We start from the raw sequence: 24,979 nt of genomic DNA, 5'->3' as shown, positions 1-24,979 counted from the left end.
AAGGTGCTCTGGTCAGATGAAACCAAAATCGAACTTTTTGGCAACAATGCAAAATGTTATGTTTGGCGTAAAAGCAACACAGCTCATCACCCTGAACACACCATCCCCACTGTCTTGCTATCTAATAAAGAGGTAAAATAGATAGATAGATAGATAGATAGATAGATAGATAGATAGATAGATAGATAGATAGATAGATAGATAGATAGATAGATAGATAGATAGATAGATAGATAGATAGATAGATAGATAGATAGATAGATAGATAGATAGATAGATAGATAGATAGATAGATAGATAGATAGATAGATAGATAGATAGATAGATAGATAGATAGATAGAATAAAGTTGGGTATATGTATTTTCTGACTCCAAGTCATATGTTGCAATTCTTTTTTACATTACGGTATAAATAATCATTTAGCAGACATCCACAAACACAGTAGCAATATCCAGAGTGAGAAATTACATTCTTCATACATTCTATTTTTATAGTGTTAGCATTCCTTCCCATGTCAGATGTGTGCTTCTGTCTTACATGTATGACATTATGAATTATGGGTGCCCAGAAGCTAGATCTGTTCTTCTAATTATGTAAAATGGGTGGTTTGTAGGTTTCCTTGATTAATATTACATATCCCACGTGCCTTATACATATACCAGTTTAGACATTGCTTTCTTATGTTAAGACTTGCCCACAAAAATGTCTGTTTTACTATATGACTTTCAAACATAAATAGATTTCATAAGATTATGTTATATCGGAACAGCATTCTTTTTTACTTACATTTTTGACTGGCAGTGTTGCAAATGGAGCCTGATTTGAGTTAGATCCTGGCTTTTATTCAAATGGCATCCTTTTTATAAAAAGCTTGGGTTAAAAAAATAAATAAAAAAAAAGGTGTGTGCTTTCCTAAATGATACCAGCCCAACATAGCAAATATACAGGTTGGTATTTCCATAGAAAAGGCTTTACGTGGGTAATTTTCCAGTGCATCCAGAGGTGATGTCATTGCTTTTAAACTTATTTTAGGATTACGTTTGAAAAAAAGAGGTGTAATGTTCACCATTAGTGTTTCTGCTGATCCCAACCTTTACTCTCCTGCTGAGGTAGAGGTACTGCTACTCCTGGATGTGTTGGCTGTCTGTAGTTGACTGTGTTTCCCAACTTTTGTGTCCCACTAGTATTGTGGCCACTGGGGGGAAGCTAAAAGGCTTCAAGGACAGCGCTAGGGACCTAGCGGCAGGGGACAACCGCAACAGTCAGTGGGGAGACACAGGCATCTGAAACACCTGGAAGTATTAAATGCTAAAGTTTTCAGCAGCAACTATAACTCAGTCAGCAGGCTAACAAAGGTCACATCCATAGTGATGCTAATATACGCCCATATGACCTTTAGCACTGGGTGGGGGTTTATGTTTCACAACAACAGCCTAGCACTGATAGCCACTGGATGCTTCCACAGCTACAGTCTCAGAATGGGTATTGAAGGATCTAGGAGGGTTGCTATCCTCTCATGATGAGCTGGTAAAGGATTCTATTGTGGCGCTTTTCCACTGCATGGAACCGAACGGTTCGGCTCCCTTTTGTGCTTTTCCACTGCTGGTACCGCATGGTATAGTGTAGGAACGGTTCGGTTCGGTACGGTACAGCGGCGCTTTTCCACTGCATGGAACCGAACGGTACGGCTCTCAAAAACAGTACCACCTCGATTGTGGTTCCAACAGGTACCATACCCTGTACCATATCCCACAATCCTTTGCATGCAGTCACTACTAGCCACTGATTGGTCAGAGAATCCCACCCACCCCGTTGTTATCCCACCCACTTAACTTTAGTACTACTTTAGTGGAAAAGCAAACCATACCGTACCGTACCGAACCGTTCCAACACCGTACCATGCGGTACCAGCAGTGGAAAAGCAAACCGGGCCAAGCAGGGCCAAACAGGGCCGAGTAGAGCCGAGCCGGTACTTGCAGTGGAAAAGTGCCATTGGACTCCTTACCTGTTCATTAGGGTGCAGATAAGTTAATTTTTAAACACATCATGTTAGTTTAAAAACATTAGAAAGATAAACTGCCGTTGGCTATTGCATTATTTATTATTTATCAATAATTCCCAAGATCCTGCTTCCGTGTTGTCAAAGCTAATAAAATACGGAAATTTCATGCTACATTGTAACCATAAAATTTCCAAAGAATCACTGGGGCTTTAAGGACAGTCACATGACTAATCTATCGTGTGGTTACCCTTTATATTCATTTCCCAGAGCCAGGGTCAGTCCCTTTTTTGAGCGTTGTCCCCAGCCGCCCAGTGGTGCCTCCCCAACATACTCCAGCAGTGGACTAGCGTTAGTTTTCTGGCTTTTGGAATTTAAAAGCTGGAGAAGGAAACCCGACCGGCCAGTGACAGGACAAAGTCAACCAGTGCCCAGGGTGAAATTGGGAAACTGCTGATGTGAGTGCAATGAGAAAATGTCAGTAGTGTCACTGAAAAGGAAAGAAATTGTCCCTGCGTATGGTGGTGTTACTGGAAGAAACACCACAACAAAGTTACCCCCTCATACACCAGTACAATACTCTTCCCTCAACTCTGCTTCCCACTACAAAGCTCATCCTCCTTCAGTGGCAAATCTAGCATACTGTATTAGGCACTGTAATTTTATTTCAACCCCCCCCCCCCAAAAAAAAAAATGGTGGAAGGAATTATCGTAGGGGCTATTGGAGCTGCTGCACCAGGCCCCTACCAAAATATAGGCCCTGGCTGGCCAGATTTACTGTCACTGCTATTTTCTGTCACTTGTAAACACAGAAGCCCAGCTTCTGTGCTATAAGTGACAGTGTGATGCTCCCTCAGGTCTGTTTGTGCAAAGGTGAGGGCAGTGGGAAAGCAGGGCTTTAAGCAGAATTCAGAGCTTAGCTCTTGAGGGAGGGTTGGGAAGTGGCTGCAGACTGCGAGAGAGGTGTGCAGAGTAAGCTTTGGATGTGGGGGCAGAAGTGCTCTCTCTGCATAGCAAACCTCTGAATCCTGCACTCTGTGCCTAACACCCTCCTGTGTATTATGTAGTCCTGAACTCAGAGCTCTGTATATTATGCTCTCCTAACCCAGAGCTCTGTGTATTATGCTCTCCTAACCCAGCGCTCTGTGTATTATGCTCTCCTAACTCAGCGCTCTGTGTATTATGCAGTCCTGTGCCCAGCGCTCTGTGTATTGTGTTATCCTAACACAGCGCTCTGTGTATTATGCTGTCCTGAACCCAGCGCTCTATGTATTACACTCTCCTTACCCAGCGCTCTGTGTATTATGATCTCCTAACCCAGTGCTCTGTGTATTATGCAGTCCTGTGCCAAGTGCTCTGTGTATTATGTTGTCCTAACCCAGCGCTCTGTGTATGATGCTGTCCAGAACCTAGCGCTCTGTGTATTACACTCTCCTTACCCAGCGCTCTGTGTATTACGTTCTCCTAACCCAGTGCTCTATGCATTATGCTGCCCTGAACCCAGCAGTCTGTGTATTGCACTCTCCTAATCCACCACTTTATAAATGATGTTGTCCTAACCCAGTGCTCTGTGTAATAATGCTGCCCTGAACCCAGTGCTTTGTGTTTTACACGCTCCTAACTCAGCGATCTGTGTATAATGCTGTCCTAACCCAATGCGCTGTGTATTACACTCTCCTAACCCTGCGCTCTGTCTATTATGCTGTCCTGAATCCAGCACTCTGTGTATTATGCTGTACTTAACCCAGCACTCTTTGTATTGCACTCTCCTAACCTAATTGAAACTAAGGTGACCAGCGCTATGGAATATACAGTGAGAGTAGGTACGGTGTAAGCTGCCAACAACCAAACCCAAAAGGGTTAAAGAGTGAAATATGTGCTAGTGGGGTTGTGAACGGCGCTACCGTGTTAAAAAATACACTTGGTGAATAAATAACGTAAAAATGTTGAAAGTGCTTGATATTAAATAAATAGATATAATTTATAAAGTGCACATGTGACTCATAGTTTTCAGAGACTATTTATAGTGAAGAAACACACATACCCTGTGCCTTTAAAAAGTGCGATAATAAAGTGCATAAGTGCTAGTGCAAAACAAAAGACACAAAACTGAAATAGGGCAGTGGTTTTTTATTTTTCATTGAACATACCATGTGTGATGTGTGTCCAATCTAGAGAACAAATCATAAAGTGGTTGTGCACAATAAAAAAAACTCTCAAAAGTTCTGTGCTGCAGTGAGCAGAAATGTGAAAAAATGAAACATTCAGTTGAAAATGATTGTGAACAAAAGGACTTTAGGGCTGCAGACACCTGCGTGACCGCTAGGTGTCGCACCCTGTATACAACCTGGTGAGGTTTTTCTGCTGGATGGATACCGTGTAGGGGTTATTTCCTCCTCTGGTTTCCTGATGTGCCGCGTGGTGCCTCAAAAAAGAAACACAGAGAAGAGAACCCCCTGGTGCCGTATCTCAAAACAAAGGCAGAAAAAATGTAGTGACTCACGGGGAAGATGCAGGCTGTCCGCGATCAGTGGTGGTGTGTGCCGGGAACCTTCCGCGTTCCACGGCTCTGGCTCCGAATGCCGGAAATGACGTGTTGACGTCGAAGACTCCGCCCTACCGGTTTCGTCAAATGACGTCTACAGGAGCGGCGTCAACGTACTGACTTCCCGGCCATTAAATAGCGTCCCATCTCCTAGCAACAACAGGGCCTCCCCCGCCGCCATATTGGTGTTGTCAGCTGAAGCCGGACCGAGGCCATCTTGTGCCTCAATGCAATGCCCGCCTCGCTAACCCTGATAGGAGTGTTTAGCTATCTGTTCATCATTTCGGGGACAGCCTGTTCGGATCAATTTAAACGACAATTTAAGAAACTTTATTGATGAAAAAAATTATTTTTAAATAAAAAGATATGTAGAATAAAAAATATAAAAAATATAAAAAATTAAGAATTATATTAAAAAATATTTTAAAATTGCTAAAAGCGACGGTGCATATTCCTCTTTAAAAACATTAGTCTGACTATAAGATGCGGAGTATTTCTTTTATTTTAAAAAAATATATATATACCACACACTTAGGGAACAAACCATGGCATCATATATATGACAGATGTTGGATGAGAAGGTTCAAAAATAGGGATCAAAAAACGGTTTACAATCTGATGATACCACGGCGTGTACTATGTGGGTTATTCACAGACGTGATAAGTTATTAATCATAATATACAAAAAAATATAAAAATAAAAATAAAAATAAAATAAAGAATATTTTTATAAGATGAAAAGAAGAGAATTATTACAATATGACTGTGGACCAAATTCCATTGAAGAGATTCGTATGCACAGTCAAGGTTTATGATCCACGGAATATCACAGAGATTAGAAATGTAGAATCCGATTGATGCCAATCTTTTTGTTTTTTGTTTTTTCATATGCTTTCTTGGAAAAACACAAAAAAACACAAAAAAAACACAAAAAAACCACAAAAAAGGGGAGAAAGGATGTAGGATGAGAAGGCTAATAATGGAATCTTGTTTCAAGGGTTTTATTCTATATGTTTAAAATCTCTCTATCAAGGGTATGCATAGAAATGTACTTCTTTTTAACTTCATACTTTTTTGAGAAGTATGTATAAAGAAACTATGTGAAAAAAAGAGAGAGAAGTGGCTGGGAGGATAATTTTTTCATATAACGTGATGTCAACAAGATGTTTATAATATAAGAAGCTGTTCAAGGTTTTATTGAAGGGTCAAAAAATATTCTTAAAAGATAATTCAAAATTATTATATAAATATTCAGGATAATATATATCTTTAGAAACTTATTTCCGAAAGTGGCTTTAAAGGAGTTTTTTTAAAAATTTAGTTTTTTCAAAAATTTACTAAAAACTTGGAAAGAAGGAATAAAACGGATAAAAAAGGGATAAAAAAACTATACATCTGTAATAAAACAGTTCAGATCTATATCTGCGTTCAAACCATCGGGGCGGAGGGATCTCATTAAAAAAATCCACTTGGTTTCATTTCTGGATACCATTCTTTTCTTATTTCCTCCCCTCCAATCCCCTTTTATTTTGTCTATGCCATAAAACACTAATCCTGATGGATCTTTAGAGTGTTTTTCTTTAAAGTGCCTGGATAAATTATGTTTATCAAACCCCTTTTTAATGTTTTTTATATGTTCCCTGATTCTAACATACAGGGGTCGGGTGGTCCTACCAATATATTGCATATGGCAGGGGCACTCAATGACATAGGTCACGTGTGTGCTGTTACAAGCAATGGTGTCTTTTATTTTGTATTCAACACCCGTGGTATAGGATCTGAAATTGTTAGTTCGCCTCTTTTGGGATGTGTTATTCCTACAGGGTAGGCATTTTCGGCACCTAAAAAAACCATTAATACTGGTGGGTAAAGAAATGTTTTTTGGTGGGTTAACCACGTTGTGTACCACCTTGTCCTTTAACGTTGGTGCCCTTCTATAGACAAAGGAAGGTTTGTTGGGTAAAATCTTTCTTAGTGTTCTGTCAGCTGTGAGAATGGGCCAATGTTTTCTAAAGATTTTTTCCACTTCCTTGTGTTGTCTGTTAAATCCTGTGATGAACGCGAACTCATGTTTATTTTGACTCTCTTTTCTTGAATTCTCTTTGATAAGGTCTTTTCTGTCCAAATTCCTTATTGTTCTCTTTAAATGCTCCAAGTTTTTCTTTTTGTATCCTTTTTCTATGAATCTTTGAATGAGCATATCTGCTTGAATGTCAAAATCTTGAGTGTTACTGCAGTTTCTCCTTATCCGTAGCAACTGTCCCTTAGGAATATTTCCTAACCATTGTGGATGGTGACAGCTCCTAATGGGGATATATCCGTTTTTATCGGTTTTCTTAAAAAAGGTTTTGCTAGCCAGTCTTCCATCTTGCTTAAATAATTCTAAATCTAAAAAAGCAATCTTTTGTTTATCCCAATTTCCTGTAAAGGTGATTCCATAGGCGTTGCTACTGATCTCATCAAAAAAGCTCTGTAATGAGTCCAAGCCACCTCTCCATACTAAAATAATATCATCAATATATCTTTGGTAATATCTAAGATTGGGTCTTTCTATACTAAAAACTTGCTCCTCCTCCCATTTTTGCATGAATATATTTGCAACGCTGGGGGCATATTTGGCCCCCATAGCTACTCCTTTTGTTTGTGCATAATATCTTCCCTTATGCCAAAAATAATTTGATTCCATAGCCATCTTGAGGCCCTCTAATATAAAGTGCACTTGTGCGTTTTTTAGATCAGTTTGTTTAAAAAGTGCCCATTCAACACTGTCCAGGCCATCTTGTTGTGCTATATTGGTATATAAAGAGTTTACATCAATAGTTACTAGAAAATCTTCTTCCATAACTTCTAAATTTTGGATATCCGACAATAGTTGTTTGCTATCCCTTAGGTAGGACTAACCCTTAGGTACTAAGGGTTGCAAAAATTTGTCTAAATATTCTCCCAAACGGGAATGTACCGAATTGATGCCACTTATTATTGGACGGCCTGGAGGTTTCTCTTCATTTTTGTGTATCTTTGGTAGATAATATATTATGGGCGTCCTGGCTGCTTCTATTTGTAAATATTTAGCCTCTTTGGTATTCAGTATTTCTAGATCTTTTCCTTTCTTAATATATGTCCTCAGGTCTTTTATAAATTTCGCTTTAGGGTCTCTTGGTAGTTTTTTATACGTGTCTTCTGCGCTTAGGAGGTGTTCCATTTCTTCCTCATAGTCCTTCTGGTTCAAAATGACCAAACCTCCCCCTTTATCAGCAGGTCTGATGACAATTCCCTTTTTCTTTTCAAGCTTTCTAATAGTATCCCAAATATCTTTTTCTTTCTTGTTTTTAATTTTTAGGGCTCTGATTTCCTCCTCCACCATTCTTTTAAAAACTTCCAGATTTTCATTGTGTGGATTCTTTGGATTAAAAACGGATTTATTTCTAAGTGATGTATGTTTGAATTCAGTGTTAATCGGAGGGGGATCATTGTTCTTCTTGATTTCAAAAAATTTCTTTATATTTATCTTCCTTATATATTTTTGAAGGTCTATATATGCTTCAAACTTATGCAAATTCTTGTCTGGTGCGTATTTTAAGCCCAGATCTAGAAGTTTCAATTCATCCTCATCAAAGATTGCATTGCTCAGATTGAAGATCCCTTTTCCTAATATTCCCTTCTTCTTTTTCTTTGTCCCCCCTCGTTTGCCCCTTGGTTTCCGTTTCTTGAATGCTCGTAATACCTGGGGGGTTCTTCTCTCCTTCGTGGGTCGAAATCCCCTGGTCTGGGGGGTTCTCTGTAATTCTCCTGTTGGGGTCTTCTTCCATTTTCTCTCCAGTTTACGTGGTAATCCCCTTGTGGTCTGTATGTTCCTCTGAAACCTCCTTGGTGATTCCCTCGTCTCCATGGCTGTGACCTAACCTAGCCCTCTGTATATTATGCTCTCCTAACCCAGCGCTCTGTGTATTATGCTGTCCTAACCCAGCGCTCTGTGTATTATGCTGTCCTAACCCTGCGCTCGGTGCATTATGTTGTCCTGAATCCAGCACTCTGTGAAATATGCTCTCCAAACCCAGCACTCTGTGTATTATTCTGTCCTAACCCAGTGCTCTGTGTATTAGGCTGTTCTAACCCAGCGCTCTGTGTATTATGCTGTCCTGTGGCCAGCGCTCTGCTTATTATGCTGTCCCAACCCAGCGTTCTGTGTATTACACTGTCCTGACCCAGCACTCTGTGTATTATGCTGTCTTAACCCAGCGCTCTGTGTATTATGCTCTCCTGAACCCAGCTCTCTGTGTAATACGCTGTCCTGAACCCAGCTCTCTGTGTGTTACGCTGTCCTGAACCCAGCATTCTGTGTATTACGCTGTCCTGAACCCAGCTCTCTGTGTATTACGCTGTCCTGAACCCAGTACTCTGTGTATTATGCTGTCCTGAACCCATCTCTCTGTGTATTACACTGTCCTGAACCCAGCACTCTGTGTATTACGCTCTCCTGAACCCAGCATTTTGTGTATTACGCTCTCCTGAATCCAGCACTCTGTGTATTACACTCTTCTGAACCCAACACTCTGTGTATTACACTCTCATGAACCCAGCATTCTGTGTATTATGCTCTCCTGAATCCAGCATTCTGTGTATTACGCTCTCCTGAACCCAGCACTCTGTTTATTATGCTCTCCTGAACCCAGCACTCTGTGTATTACGCTCTCCTGAACCCAGCATTCTGTGTATTACGCTCTCCTGAACCCAGCATTCTGTGTATTATGCTCTCCTTAACCCAGAACTCTGTGTATTATGCTCTCCTGAACCCAGCTTTCTGTGTATTATGCTCTCCTGAACCCAGCATTCTGTGTATTACGCTGGTTTTATTTAACAAAGTTTTTTTAGGACCCTCCCACTGTACAATTTGGACACAGTCACCCTATGATGTGGCCCTGGGCCCAGCCGCCCAAAAAGAACCGGCCATGCATGGAAAGCAATGGGCCAACAGGGAGAGATCTCCCTGGCTTGACCTGTCCTGCATTCCACATGCACCACCTGGGCCACCACCTGGTGGGATTAATAGTGGACACTGCAGGCAGTCCTAATTCAGCTTCTGTAGTGTTGTGATAGGTCTGCACACCTACGCCCTTCAACCTCACCTCAGGGCGCACCATACACACTGATTCAGGGCTCTTATGGAAGCCTGGGACTTCCATAGCATTGGGCCTGTGCAGCTGCAGATTTACACTTCAGGGCACACGCCAACGCACATCCCTTAAGGCCCACCAAAATCCTCAGCGCTAGGCCCATAATGCTGTTGATCCGGCCCTCATGCCAGATTGTGGACATGGTCAAATTGTGGGCGTGGTCAAACCCTGGGTGCATTCGGGGCTGTGCACATGCATGGATGTCACATTGGGAGCAGCTGATGTGTCCATGCAGCCACTTCATCCCAAATGACTGTAATAGAACTGCCCGAATGGTGATGCATGGAACACCTGTGCATTCCCATGTGGGTAAACACGGCCATTACATGGAGCACAGATGCATACGCCCTGTGTGAACAAGGCTTTTTTTTTTATGTGAGTCACATAGCTGGACGTCAGGTATTTAATTAAAATAGCTTTCACACTCTCACTTAGACAACTCCTTTCTTTACCCCCCAGATCTCAGCTATGGAATAAACTACAAGGAGATCTCACTCTTATAGTTGGATCTATACCAACCCTTTATGACCCCTATACCTTTCAATTACAACCATTAACCAATTTTTATTTTAGCTCTCTGACTATGGCTTGTTTCAGATAAATCCTTTCTCACGATGTACATGACTTATCGTTATTTGTCAAATACCTTTCCTCTTGACAATATGTTTTGGTTGACATGTTATCCAAACTTGGTTATGAGGTTATTGTATTCTCCTTGTTCAATGCAATACTTTATGTTCACCAAATGCCTTTCCAGTCTTGCTGTATGACCTGTTCAATTTCACTTAATAAAAATTATTTTGGAAAAAAAAAAAATAGCTTTCACACATTCTGTTTTTCTGCTCCTGTTTGGCTTTACTTGCACCAATTGCTAGATGTTCCCATACTTGTGTCCAGGTTTTAGGTCCAGGCTCTTTCTCTCTAAATTCAGCAAGGCCTCCAGGCAAGTCTTCTTCTAGTCCAGGGCCTTCAGGTACTCCTTCTCCTGGGCCAGGGTCTCCAGGCACCCCCTCACCTAGTCTGGGGCCTCCAGGTACTCCCTCTCCTAGTCAGGACCTCCAGGCACCCCCTCTCCCAGGCCATGGCCTCTGGGCATCCCCTTTCCCAGTCCAGGCCTCCAGGCACCCCCTCTCCTAGTTTGGGGCCTCCAGGCACTCCTTCACCTTCAGGTTCAGGACCTCCAGTCATCCTCTTTAATAGTCCAGGTCCTCCATACTCCCCCTCCTTCTTAGTCCAGGGCCTCCAGACACAAGCTGTCCTAGCCCGAGGCCTCCAGGTACCCCCTCTCATATTCCAGGAACTCCTCGCCACACTCCCCTCTTCTAGCCCAAAGCCTGCTCCCCACATTCCCATCTCCTAGTCCAGGGCCTTTTTCGGCTCATCCTTCTCCCCTAGTCTGGGGCCTTCTTTAGCTCACCCCCTCTTCTAGTCCACGACTTCCTCTGTAACCCATGTTTCCTAGTCCAGGGCCTCACCAAACAACACCACCTCTCCGAGTCCAGGGGCCTTTGCCACACAGACCATCTCTCCTAATAGGGGGCTTACAGTTTCAGGCAGGCTCTCCTCTTTAAATCTGTGTTGTGGCTGGGCTGCCTCACTTTCTTTCAGAGAAGGTATGTGGCAGTGTGTTGCTGTATGGGAGGGGCATAAGCAGGAGGGCGACCTCACAATGCACCAGAGTCATTCCACCCCTCCTGCCTGGCCCATCGAAAAGCATTCTTGAATGACACTAACGCTACTGTTGCTAACTTGCTAACCTGTGGTACCCGGTGCAGGACGAACTCTCTAAGTATGCCACTGCCCTCCTGAGCTCTCCCCTCCTACTACCTCTCAGTACAGAGTTCCCAGTGCTCCACCACCCTCAGCCTGCCCAGAACAGAGCTTTCCCCTCCTCCCACCCCTAGTACACAGAGCTCCCCCCACCCTCTAGCCCCCTCAGAACAGAGCTTCACCTTCTTCCTACCCCCCAGTAAGGTGCTCCCCCCACCCCATTGCATTCCCCCACAACAGAGCTCCCCCTCCTCCCCAATACACAGAGCTCCCCCTCCTCCCACCCTCTAGCCCCCCAGTACACAGAGCTCACCCCTTCTCCTACCCGCCTAGCCTTCTGGCAGCTTTTCCTCTTGAACTGAGGAGGCACTGTCACTTGAGACACGCTGCAATATGGAAACCCAGAATCATCACAGGAAGCCGCTTCTGTGTGTACAAGTGACAGCGGCCAGTGGGGAGCACAGGGCTAATGCTGGACTGCAGATGGAAAAAAGCCCTGGTGACAGGGGTGACACTGCAGTCACTGCTGTCAGTAAGAGGCAGAGAGAGGGGTGCTCCCAGCCTGCCCCCTCCCCCTACTGCACATACAGCCAGTACCTGGGGCAGATGCCATTTCTGCCCCCCCCCCCATCCTGGCCCTGCTCCCAACCCCGTGCACGAAGCTCACCCATTCTCCCACCCACCCCAATAACTACCAGCATTGGTGTCAGTGACCACAGTAATATCTTCCAGCATTGGTGGCAGTGACTGCAGTAATAACCCCCAGCACTTGTCACTTGCAGCAATAATAATGTCCATTATTGGTGTAAGTGACTGCAGTAATCACCTACCACAACAACAATACCCGCATTGGTATTCAGTGTTATGCTCCTTAAAACTCTTCATTGATAGTCAGTGGCAATGCTGTAAACCCCCTTTAAACTCCTTCCAGCATTGATGATCAGTGTCATCGTTATTTAACCCTTTTCCCCCTGCATTGGTGGTCTGTGTTAATAATTAACCTCTTTTCCTGCACTGATGACCAAAGACAGTGTTTTTATTTTTACCCCTTCCCCCCTGCATTGGTGGTCTGTGACAGTGTTATTTAACCCTTTCCTTCTGCATTGATGGTCAGTGCTGATAATCCCCTCCTACGCAAAAATTGGTGGTCAATGAAGAATTGTATTGCTCAGCTAGCAATACACTGACATTGCAAACTGGGGGCGGGAATGGGTTTGTCAAAGGGCAGGACCAGTGGGCACAGCTGCAGCCATCACTAGAAATGTGGAAGAGCAGGAGGCAAGGCTATTGGGCTGCTCTGCTGTCGCTTCTAGTGCTTTAACCTATGACATGTACCCAACCCACCATGTGGCCCGAAGGCATCACGGCTATTGTGTGCAGTAGGTGAGTGCACAGTGGGTCCCATACTTCTTGGGGCCCATGTGCACTGCACACACTGCACACATTACTGCTATGCTACTGTGCCCAAGGCATTTTTGCTTTATTCCCTGAATATTTGCCTCTTGTTCCAAAAGTCTGTGACAAATTGTTTCAGGGCGTGTTTAAAATAGGGATGTGATTATGTGGGTGTGGTTACAAATGGGCATGTGAATTTGTGGGTATGGTTAAGGTGAGTGTGGCCAGTAGGGTGTTCTGGAATTCATTTTGAAAATTTTGTACTTTTATTCAATTGGATATCAAAATTTAAGAAAAAAAAAAAAAAAAACCCTTTGTGCTGTGTTGGTTTTCCCTTTACTATGTCCCTCTTAAAAGAAATGCACTTCTGCAATGTTTCTTTATGTCATGATTGTGTACCATGAGCTGCATAAGTGTCATCGGTTACCCAGTTTACAAGCAACCAGCCCCTAAGTGCATATCGGGGGTCATAGATTTTCACAAATTTCTATATAGCAATGGGTCTAAACTGTGAATCAGCTTATAACTAGGGTTGAGCGGACACCTAGATGTCCGTGTTCGACGGGTTCGGCCGAACTTTAAAAAAAAGTCCGGGTCCGTGTCCCGGACTTTTACCGAACTTTTCCCGGACACCGAACCCCATTGAAGTCAATGGGGACCCGAACTTTAAGGCACTTAAATGGCTCTAAAACACCAAAGGAAAGGGCTAGAGTGCTGCAAATGGCAGCAAAACGTAATTAAGAGCATGGCAAGTGCTCTGCAAACAAATGTGGATAGGGAAATAACTTAAAACAACAAAAAAAAACAGAAAAATAAAACAATGTTCTTCTTCATCTCTGAAGGACGAGGCCCATATGGAGTAGGAGGGAGGTTGAGGTGGTGGTGGATGTGGCGGTGACATAGGCGTGCGCACAGGGTGTGCTGGGTGTGCCTGGGCACACCCTAATCACCTAGGGCACATAGCATTGCCAGTGAGGAGATGGGAAAGATCTCCCTGGGACCTGCTCTGCTCTATTTCTCCTTGCCTACAGGTACATGGCCCCGATACATTACTCTCCCTGCTGGCAAACACATGCATGTGTATTTCAACTTTGGGGTGCACACCTTAATGCAATAGGCTGCGCACACCTATGGGCGGTGTAGGTGGAAGCGGCGGTGGAGGAGGACCAGGGCCGGATTAACAGCATCATGGGCTTGGTGCTGAGGATTTTGAAGGGCCTTAAGGGCCGTGCCTTGCCATGCACCCAGAGGAGGAAGGGTGCAGCCATGCATGCCTAATTCAACATGGGATGCTGTCTCTGAAGCCCATAAACACATCCATGCATCGCCAACTGTCCCTCCTTGTCCGGCCTTCACGCTGTGTGGGGAGGTTCTGAGGGTGCTGCCTGGGGAAGCGAGCATAGAAGCCAGACTTCTGTGTTTACAAGTGACAGAAGAGCGGTAACAGTGAATATGGCCAACCCGGGGCCTATATAAAAGGTAGGGGCCTGGAGCTGCAGCTCCAATAGCCCCTACATTAATCTGGCCCTGAGGAGGAGGACGAGGTAGCCAACACTGCTTCTTTTCAAAAATTTTAAATGAGGGTACACCCCAAAAGAGTGAGAAAGAGCAAAAATGGAACAATGGGTGGGTAAGGTCGGTATCCATTGCTATTCTGCATAAGGTACGGAAAAGTCCCGTGGGATCCATGCCTGGTTCATTTTAATGAACGTGAGCTTGTCCACATTGTCTCTGGACAGGCGGCTGCGCTTGTCTGTTATAACGCCCCCAGCCGTGCTAAATACCCGTTCAGATAATACACTGGCTGCAGGGCACGCCAGCACCTCCAAGGCGTAAAGGGCAAGCTCAGGCCATGTGCCCAATTTGGAGACCCAGAAGTTGAAGGGGGCAGACCCGTCATTCACTACATGTAGGCGTGTGCACACATACTGCTCCACCATGTTGGTAAAATGCTGCCTCCTGCTAAGACGTTCCATCTGAGCTGCTGGTGCTGCTGTTTGTTGTGGCGTGCTGACAAAGCTTTTCCACATTTCGGCCATGCTAACCCTGCCTTCTGAGGTGCTGGCGGTGCCCTGGTTGCGTTGGCGACCTCCTCCTCCTCTGCCTTGTGCTTCCACTGTGGCCCCGCTGTCAGATGGGAATGCCAGCAGCATGGCGTCTACCAGCGTGCGCTTGTACTCGCGCATCTTGCGATCGCGCTCCAGTGAGTGAATTAAGGACGGTACGTTGTCCTTGTAACGGGGATCCAGCAGCGTGGCCACCCAGTAATCAGCACAAGTTAGAATGTGGGCAACTCGGCGGTCGTTGTGGAGACACTGCAGCATGTAATCGCTCATGTGTGCCAGGCTGCCCAGAGGCAACGAAAGGCTGTCCTCTGTGGGAGGTGTATCGTCCGTGTCCTCTGTATCCCCCCAGCCACGCACCAGTGATGGCCATGAGCTGGCCTGGGTGCCACCCTGCTGTGAACATGGTTCCATCTCCTCCTCCAGCTCCTCCTCCAGCTCCTCCTCCTCCTCATCCTCCTCATCCTCCAGAACTGTGCCCCTGCTGGACAATTGCGTCCCTGGCGTTTGCGTGTGCAGGAACCCACCCTCGGAGCCCCTTGCGAATGACTGCCCTGAAAGCCTTGGAAATGTTACCTCTTCATCCTCCTCCTCCTCCTCATCCTGTGCCACATCCTCTTCCATCATCGCCCGAATTGTTTTTTCAAGGAGGCATAGAAGTGGGATAGTTAAGCTGAGAACGGCGTCATTGCCACTGGCCATGTTGGTGGAGTACTCAAAACAGCGCAACAAGGCACACAGGTCTCGCATGGAGGCCCAGTTATTGGTGGTGAAGTGGTGCTGTTCCGCAGAGCGACTCACGCGTGCGTGCTGCAGCTGAAACTCCACTATGGCCTGCTGCTGCTCGCACAGTCTTTCCAGCATGTGCAAGGTGGAGTTCCACCTTGTGGGCACGTCACATATGAGGCGGTGAGCGGGAAGGCCGAAGTTACGCTGCAGCGCTGCCAGGCGAGCAGCAGCAGGGTGAGAACGCCGAAAGTGCGCACAAACGGCCCGCACTTTCTGCAGCAGCTCTGACATATCGGGGTAGTTTTTAAGGAACCTCTGCACCACCAAATTCAGCACATGCGCCAGGCAAGGGATGTGCGTCAAACCGGCTAGGCCCAGAGCTGCTATGAGATTTCGCCCGTTATCGCACACCACCAGGCCGGGCTTGAGGCTCGCTGGCAGCAACCACTCATTTGTCTGCTGTTCCATGCTCCTCCACAACTCCTGCGCGGTGTGTGGTTTGTCCCCCAAACAGGCAAGTTGTAAAACTGCCTGCTGTCGTTTACCCCTGGCCGTGCTGAAGTTGGTGGTGAAGGTGTTACGCTGTCCGGATGAGGAGGCGGTAGAGGATGAGGAAGCGGAGTAGGAGGAGTTAGGAACAGGAGGCAAACTGAAGCGCCCTGCAATCCTCGGTGGTGGAAGGACATGCGCCAAATTGCTATCCGCCTCAGGCCCATCCGCCACTGCATTTACCCAGTGTGCCGTTAGGGAGATATAACGCCCCTGACCGTGCTTACTGGTCCACGTATCCGTAGTTAGGTGGACCTTGGCACAGATGGCGTTGCGCAGTGCACACCTGATATTTTCCCCCACTTGGTTGTGCAGGGAAGGGATGGCTTGCCTGGAAAAGTAGTGGCGGCTGGGCACGACGTACTGTGGGACAGCCACCGACATAAGGTTTTTAAAACTGTGCGTCTCCACCAGACGGAATGACAGCATTTCAAAGGCCAATAATTTTGAAATGCTGGCATTCAGGGCCAGGGATCGCGGGTGGGTAGGGGGGTACTTCCTCTTCCTCTCAAGTGTTTGGGAGATGGAAAGCTGAACGCTTCCACGGGACATTGTGGAGATGGTTGTTGGTGACCCAGGTGGTGGTGTTGCTGACAGATCGTCTGTTTGCGGGGTGGCAGGTGCCGGTATCACTACAGATGTGGCTGGAGCGGCCGAGACTGCAGCAGAAGAGGAAGCAGGATGAGCCAGAGACGTTTCTTGGTTTTGAAGGTGTGTACTCCACTGCAGCTCATGCTTTGCACTTAGATGCCTGATCATGCAGGTTGTGCTCAGGTTGAGAAGGTTTATGCCTCGCTTCAAGCTCTGATTGCACAGGGTGCAAACCACTCGTGTCCTGTCATCAGCACATTTTCTAAAGAACTTCCACGCTAGAGAACTCCTTTGAGCTGACTTTGGTGCGCTCGTTCCCTTGCTGCGTTGGGCAGTAGCGGGCGTAGTGTCTAGGGCACGGCCGCTCTGCTTCTGCACCCTGCTCCCTCTTCTGCTGTGCTGGTGGCTCTGTGCGACCACCGCCTCTTCCTCCAAACTACTCAGGTCACCTGCATGACGTTCATTCCATGTGGGGTCGAGGACCTCATCGTCCTCCACATCATCTTCCACCCAGTCTTCACCCCTGCCCTCCTTGTCGGTCTCCACAATGCTGAACGCCGCAGCAGTTGGCACCTGCGTTTCGTCATCATCGGAGACGTGCTGCGATGATCCTTGCATGTACTCATCTTGAGAAATAAGTGGTTGGGCATCGCTGCACTCAATCTCTTCCACTTCTGGGGCAGGGCTAGGTGGATGGCCCTGGGAAACCCTGCTGACAGAGTCCTCAAAAAGAATAAGAGACTGCTGTATGGCTTGGGGCTCAGACTGCTGGCCTGATTTGCAAGGGGGTGAGGTGAAAGACGGTTGGACATTGGCTGCAGGTGCCAACTCTGACCTTTCTGCAGTAGACTGGGTGGGAGACAATGTGAAGGAACTGGAGGCACTGTCAGCAGCAAACCAATCTACTATCGCCTCAACTTGTTCTGGCCTCATCACTTCTAGGGGCGTTTGATGCCCTACCAAATACTGATGCAGGTTCTGTCGCCTACTCACACTTGAGGAAGGTGTTTCACTTGTGCGTGTAGCTGGCACAGATCGACCACGTCCTCTCCTTGCAACAGGAGCTCTACCAGCAGCACCACGACCCAGGCCACGGCCCTTATTTGACGGTCTCCTCATATTTCTGTAATTTAAGATCTTGCCCTAGAAAGGTTTTTATTGAATAGCGGAATAGGAAAAATGATCCAAAAAAGTGTATGTATCTCGCACGTACAAAACCACACTAGGCCCCAATTACTATTGTTTCTACCCCTAAAAGGATGGATGAGGAGTAGGAGGAGTATGGAACAGACAGCACCCTCAAATCTTCAGAAGTATGAGATGAACCCCAAAAACTTGGAAAGGTGGATCTCACACGTACCGACACAGACTATCCCGCAATTCAATTGATCCTCAAAGGTTTTTATTGAATAGCGGAATAGGAAATATGATCAAAAAAAGTTATTGTATCTCGCACGTACACAACCACACTAGGCCCCAATTACTATTGTTTGTACCCCTAAAAGGATGGATGAGGAGTAGGAGGAGGAGTATGGAACAGGCAGCACCCTCAAATCTTCAGAAGTATGAGATGAACCCCAAAAACTTGGAAAGGTGGATCTCACACGTACCGACACAGACTATCCCGCAATTCAATTGATCCTCAAAGGTTTTTATTGAATAGCGGAATAGGAAATATGATCAAAAAAAGTGTATGTATCTCGCACGTACACAACCACACTAGGCCCCAATTACTATTGTTTGTACCCCTAAAAGGATGGTTGAGCAGTAGGAGCAGGAGTATGGAACAGGCAGCACCCTCAAATCTTCAGAAGTATGAGATGAACCCCAACAACTTGGAAAGGTGGATCTCACACGTACCGACACAGACTATCTCGCAATTGAATTGATCCCCAAAGGTTTTAATTGAATAGCGGAATAGAAAATATGATCAAAAAGAAAGTGTATGTATCTCGCACGTACACCACCACACTAGGCCCCAACTACTATTGTTTGTACCCCTAAAAGGATGGTTGAGCAGTAGGAGGAGGAGTATGGAACAGGCAGCACCCTCAAATCTTCAGAAGTATGAGATGAACCCCAAAAACTTGGAAAGGTGGATCTCTCTCACACGTACCAACACAGACTATCCCCCAATTTAACTGATCCCCAAAGGTTTTTGATTAAATAGCGGAATAGAAAATATGATCCAAAAAAAGTGTATGTATATCACACGTACACAACCACACTAGGCCCCAATTACTATTGTTTGTACCCCTAAAAGGCTAGATGAGGAGTAGGGGGGGTATGGAACAGGCAGCACCCTCAAACCTTCAGAAGTATGAGATGAACCCCAACAACTTGGAAAGGTGGATCTCTCTCACACGTACCAACACAGACTATCCCCCAATTTAACTGATCCCCAAAGGTTTTTGATTAAATAGCGGAATAGAAAATATGATCCAAAAAAAGTGTATGTATATCACACGTACACAACCACACTGGGCCCCAATTACTATTGTTTGTACCCCTAAAAGGCTAGATGAGGAGTAGGGGGAGTATGGAACAGGCAGCACCCTCAAACCTTCAGAAGTATGAGATGAACCCCAACAACTTGGAAAGGTGGATCTCTCTCACACGTACCAACACAGACTATCCCCCAATTTAACTGATCCCCAAAGGTTTTTGATTAAATAGCGGAATAGAAAATATGATCCAAAAAAAGTGTATGTATATCACACGTACACAACCACACTGGGCCCCAATTACTATTGTTTGTACCCCTAAAAGGCTAGATGAGGAGTAGGGGGAGTATGGAACAGGCAGCACCCTCAAACCTTCAGAAGTATGAGATGAACCCCAACAACTTGGAAAGGTGGATCTCTCTCACACGTACCAACACAGACTATCCCCCAATTTAACTGATCCCCAAAGGTTTTTGATTAAATAGCGGAATAGAAAATATGATCCAAAAAAAGTGTATGTATATCACACGTACACAACCACACTGGGCCCCAATTACTATTGTTTGTACCCCTAAAAGGCTAGATGAGGAGTAGGGGGAGTATGGAACAGGCAGCACCCTCAAACCTTCAGAAGTATGAGATGAACCCCAACAACTTGGAAAGGTGGATCTCTCTCACACGTACCAACACAGACTATCCCCCAATTTAACTGATCCCCAAAGGTTTTTGATTAAATAGCGGAATAGAAAATATGATCCAAAAAAAGTGTATGTATATCACACGTACACAACCACACTAGGCCCCAATTACTATTGTTTGTACCCCTAAAAGGCTAGATGAGGAGTAGGGGGAGTATGGAACAGGCAGCACCCTCAAACCTTCAGAAGTATGAGATGAACCCCAACAACTTGGAAAGGTGGATCTCTCTCACACGTACCAACACAGACTATCCCCCAATTTAACTGATCCCCAAAGGTTTTTGATTAAATAGCGGAATAGAAAATATGATCCAAAAAAAGTGTATGTATATCACACGTACACAACCACACTGGGCCCCAATTACTATTGTTTGTACCCCTAAAAGGCTAGATGAGGAGTAGGGGGAGTATGGAACAGGCAGCACCCTCAAACCTTCAGAAGTATGAGATGAACCCCAACAACTTGGAAAGGTGGATCTCTCTCACACGTACCAACACAGACTATCCCCCAATTTAACTGATCCCCAAAGGTTTTTGATTAAATAGCGGAATAGAAAATATGATCCAAAAAAAGTGTATGTATATCACACGTACACAACCACACTAGGCCCCAATTACTATTGTTTGTACCCCTAAAAGGCTAGATGAGGAGTAGGGGGGGTATGGAACAGGCAGCACCCTCAAACCTTCAGAAGTATGAGATAAACCCCAACAACTTGGAAAGGTGGATCTCTCTCACACGTACCAACACAGACTATCCCCCAATTTAACTGATCCCCAAAGGTTTTTGATTAAATAGCGGAATAGAAAATATGATCCAAAAAAAGTGTATGTATATCACACGTACACAACCACACTAGGCCCCAATTACTATTGTTTGTACCCCTAAAAGGCTAGGAGTAGGGGGAGTATGGAACAGGCAGCACCCTCAAACCTTCAGAAGTATGAGATGAACCCCAACAACTTGGAAAGGTGGATCTCTCTCACACGTACCAACACAGACTATCCCCCAATTTAACTGATCCCCAAAGGTTTTTGATTAAATAGCGGAATAGAAAATATGATCCAAAAAAAGTGTATGTATATCACACGTACACAACCACACTAGGCCCCAATTACTATTGTTTGTACCCCTAAAAGGCTAGATGAGGAGTAGGGGGAGTATGGAACAGGCAGCACCCTCAAACCTTCAGAAGTATGAGATGAACCCCAACAACTTGGAAAGGTGGATCTCTCTCACACGTACCAACACAGACTATCCCCCAATTTAACTGATCCCCAAAGGTTTTTGATTAAATAGCGGAATAGAAAATATGATCCAAAAAAAGTGTATGTATATCACACGTACACAACCACACTAGGCCCCAATTACTATTGTTTGTACCCCTAAAAGGCTAGATGAGGAGTAGGGGGGGTATGGAACAGGCAGCACCCTCAAATCTTCAGAAGTATGAGATGAACCCCAAAAACTTGGAAAGGTGGATCTCTCTCACACGTACCAACACAGACTATCCCCCAATTTAACTGATCCCCAAAGGTTTTTGATTAAATAGCGGAATAGAAAATATGATCCAAAAAAAGTGTATGTATATCACACGTACACAACCACACTAGGCCCCAATTACTATTGTTTGTACCCCTAAAAGGCTAGATGAGGAGTAGGGGGAGTATGGAACAGGCAGCACCCTCAAACCTTCAGAAGTATGAGATGAACCCCAACAACTTGGAAAGGTGGATCTCTCTCACACGTACCAACACAGACTATCCCCCAATTTAACTGATCCCCAAAGGTTTTTGATTAAATAGCGGAATAGAAAATATGATCCAAAAAAAGTGTATGTATATCACACGTACACAACCACACTGGGCCCCAATTACTATTGTTTGTACCCCTAAAAGGCTAGATGAGGGGTAGGGGGAGTATGGAACAGGCAGCACCCTCAAACCTTCAGAAGTATGAGATGAACCCCAACAACTTGGAAAGGTGGATCTCTCTCACACGTACCAACACAGACTATCCCCCAATTTAACTGATCCCCAAAGGTTTTTGATTAAATAGCGGAATAGAAAATATGATCCAAAAAAAGTGTATGTATATCACACGTACACAACCACACTAGGCCCCAATTACTATTGTTTGTACCCCTAAAAGGCTAGATGAGGAGTAGGGGGGGTATGGAACAGGCAGCACCCTCAAACCTTCAGAAGTATGAGATGAACCCCAACAACTTGGAAAGGTGGATCTCTCTCACACGTACCAACACAGACTATCCCCCAATTTAACTGATCCCCAAAGGTTTTTGATTAAATAGCGGAATAGAAAATATGATCCAAAAAAAGTGTATGTATATCACACGTACACAACCACACTGGGCCCCAATTACTATTGTTTGTACCCCTAAAAGGCTAGATGAGGAGTAGGGGGAGTATGGAACAGGCAGCACCCTCAAACCTTCAGAAGTATGAGATGAACCCCAACAACTTGGAAAGGTGGATCTCTCTCACACGTACCAACACAGACTATCCCCCAATTTAACTGATCCCCAAAGGTTTTTGATTAAATAGCGGAATAGAAAATATGATCCAAAAAAAGTGTATGTATATCACACGTACACAACCACACTGGGCCCCAATTACTATTGTTTGTACCCCTAAAAGGCTAGATGAGGAGTAGGGGGAGTATGGAACAGGCAGCACCCTCAAACCTTCAGAAGTATGAGATGAACCCCAACAACTTGGAAAGGTGGATCTCTCTCACACGTACCAACACAGACTATCCCCCAATTTAACTGATCCCCAAAGGTTTTTGATTAAATAGCGGAATAGAAAATATGATCCAAAAAAAGTGTATGTATATCACACGTACACAACCACACTAGGCCCCAATTACTATTGTTTGTACCCCTAAAAGGCTAGATGAGGAGTAGGGGGAGTATGGAACAGGCAGCACCCTCAAACCTTCAGAAGTATGAGATGAACCCCAACAACTTGGAAAGGTGGATCTCTCTCACACGTACCAACACAGACTATCCCCCAATTTAACTGATCCCCAAAGGTTTTTGATTAAATAGCGGAATAGAAAATATGATCCAAAAAAAGTGTATGTATATCACACGTACACAACCACACTAGGCCCCAATTACTATTGTTTGTACCCCTAAAAGGCTAGATGAGGAGTAGGGGGGGTATGGAACAGGCAGCACCCTCAAACCTTCAGAAGTATGAGATGAACCCCAACAACTTGGAAAGGTGGATCTCTCTCACACGTACCAACACAGACTATCCCCCAATTTAACTGATCCCCAAAGGTTTTTGATTAAATAGCGGAATAGAAAATATGATCCAAAAAAAGTGTATGTATATCACACGTACACAACCACACTAGGCCCCAATTACTATTGTTTGTACCCCTAAAAGGCTAGATGAGGAGTAGGGGGGGTATGGAACAGGCAGCACCCTCAAATCTTCAGAAGTATGAGATGAACCCCAAAAACTTGGAAAGGTGGATCTCTCTCACACGTACCAACACAGACTATCCCCCAATTTAACTGATCCCCAAAGGTTTTTGATTAAATAGCGGAATAGAAAATATGATCCAAAAAAAGTGTATGTATATCACACGTACACAACCACACTAGGCCCCAATTACTATTGTTTGTACCCCTAAAAGGCTAGATGAGGAGTAGGGGGGGTATGGAACAGGCAGCACCCTCAAACCTTCAGAAGTATGAGATGAACCCCAACAACTTGGAAAGGTGGATCTCTCTCACACGTACCAACACAGACTATCCCCCAATTTAACTGATCCCCAAAGGTTTTTGATTAAATAGCGGAATAGAAAATATGATCCAAAAAAAGTGTATGTATATCACACGTACACAACCACACTAGGCCCCAATTACTATTGTTTGTACCCCTAAAAGGCTAGATGAGGAGTAGGGGGGGGTATGGAACAGGCAGCACCCTCAAACCTTCAGAAGTATGAGATGAACCCCAACAACTTGGAAAGGTGGATCTCTCTCACACGTACCAACACAGACTATCCCCCAATTTAACTGATCCCCAAAGGTTTTTGATTAAATAGCGGAATAGAAAATATGATCCAAAAAAAGTGTATGTATATCACACGTACACAACCACACTGGGCCCCAATTACTATTGTTTGTACCCCTAAAAGGCTAGATGAGGAGTAGGGGGAGTATGGAACAGGCAGCACCCTCAAACCTTCAGAAGTATGAGATGAACCCCAACAACTTGGAAAGGTGGATCTCTCTCACACGTACCAACACAGACTATCCCCCAATTTAACTGATCCCCAAAGGTTTTTGATTAAATAGCGGAATAGAAAATATGATCCAAAAAAAGTGTATGTATATCACACGTACACAACCACACTAGGCCCCAATTACTATTGTTTGTACCCCTAAAAGGCTAGATGAGGAGTAGGGGGGGTATGGAACAGGCAGCACCCTCAAATCTTCAGAAGTATGAGATGAACCCCAAAAACTTGGAAAGGTGGATCTCTCTCACACGTACCAACACAGACTATCCCCCAATTTAACTGATCCCCAAAGGTTTTTGATTAAATAGCGGAATAGAAAATATGATCCAAAAAAAGTGTATGTATATCACACGTACACAACCACACTAGGCCCCAATTACTATTGTTTGTACCCCTAAAAGGCTAGATGAGGAGTAGGGGGGGTATGGAACAGGCAGCACCCTCAAACCTTCAGAAGTATGAGATGAACCCCAACAACTTGGAAAGGTGGATCTCTCTCACACGTACCAACACAGACTATCCCCCAATTTAACTGATCCCCAAAGGTTTTTGATTAAATAGCGGAATAGAAAATATGATCCAAAAAAAGTGTATGTATATCACACGTACACAACCACACTAGGCCCCAATTACTATTGTTTGTACCCCTAAAAGGCTAGATGAGGAGTAGGGGGGGGTATGGAACAGGCAGCACCCTCAAACCTTCAGAAGTATGAGATGAACCCCAACAACTTGGAAA

Source organism: Pelophylax lessonae (assembly GCF_965119305.1).
Source record: "Pelophylax lessonae genome assembly, chromosome: 1".
Taxonomy (NCBI): Eukaryota; Metazoa; Chordata; class Amphibia; order Anura; family Ranidae; genus Pelophylax; species Pelophylax lessonae.
Note: the sequence above shows the minus strand (reverse complement) of the source record.